The 689-nt window shown below is 42.4% G+C and overlaps 1 pseudogene; it reads left to right on the plus strand.

Moving 5' to 3' along the window:
- The first annotated feature begins 257 nt into the window (after nucleotides 1-257).
- LOC101041490 (small ribosomal subunit protein eS25 pseudogene) lies at nucleotides 258-689 on the plus strand (annotated as a pseudogene).

Below are 689 nucleotides of genomic sequence, written 5' to 3' on the forward strand. Positions count from 1 at the left end.
TACTGGCAATAAATAGAAAGGGCTCTGTAAATGGTTTTTAGTATTGGAAGAAACAAATGGGCTCTGTATGTGCAATAGAACACACACTGGCCTTTGAGTCAACAGAATGAGGTTCAAGTCTCAGATCGGCCTTTAAAAAATGTTGAGATTTGGTTTCTTTTGCTCTTTTCTTTTAAATGCTGAAATAATTTGGAAATGGACATAGAAGTCAGGCTTTTTGTCTGACATCTTAGTGCGGTTGTAGTGTTCGCCGCTGCTCTCTGAGCTTCGCAATGCCGCCCAAGGACCACAAAAAGAAGAAAGACGCCGGAAAGTCGGCCAAGAAAGACAAAGACCCAGTGAACAAATCCGGGGGCAAAGCCAAAAAGAAGAAGTGGTTCAAAGGCAAAGTTCGGGACAAGCTCAATAACTTAGTCTTGTTTGACAAAGCTACCTATGACAAACTCTGTAAGGAAGATCCCAACTATAAACTTATAATTCCAGCTATGGTCTCTGAGAGACTGAAGATTCGAGGCTCCCTTGCCAGGGCAGCCCTTCAGGAGCTCTTTAGCAAAGGACTTATCAAACTGGTTTCAAAGCACAGAGCTCAAGTAATTTACACAAGAAATACCAAGGGTGGAGATGCTCCAGCTGCTGGTGAAGACGCATGAATAGGTCCAACCAACTGTACATTTGGAAAAATAAAACTT

The sequence above is a fragment of the Saimiri boliviensis genome, chromosome 6, assembly GCF_048565385.1.
Source record: "Saimiri boliviensis isolate mSaiBol1 chromosome 6, mSaiBol1.pri, whole genome shotgun sequence".
Classification (NCBI taxonomy): domain Eukaryota; kingdom Metazoa; phylum Chordata; class Mammalia; order Primates; family Cebidae; genus Saimiri; species Saimiri boliviensis.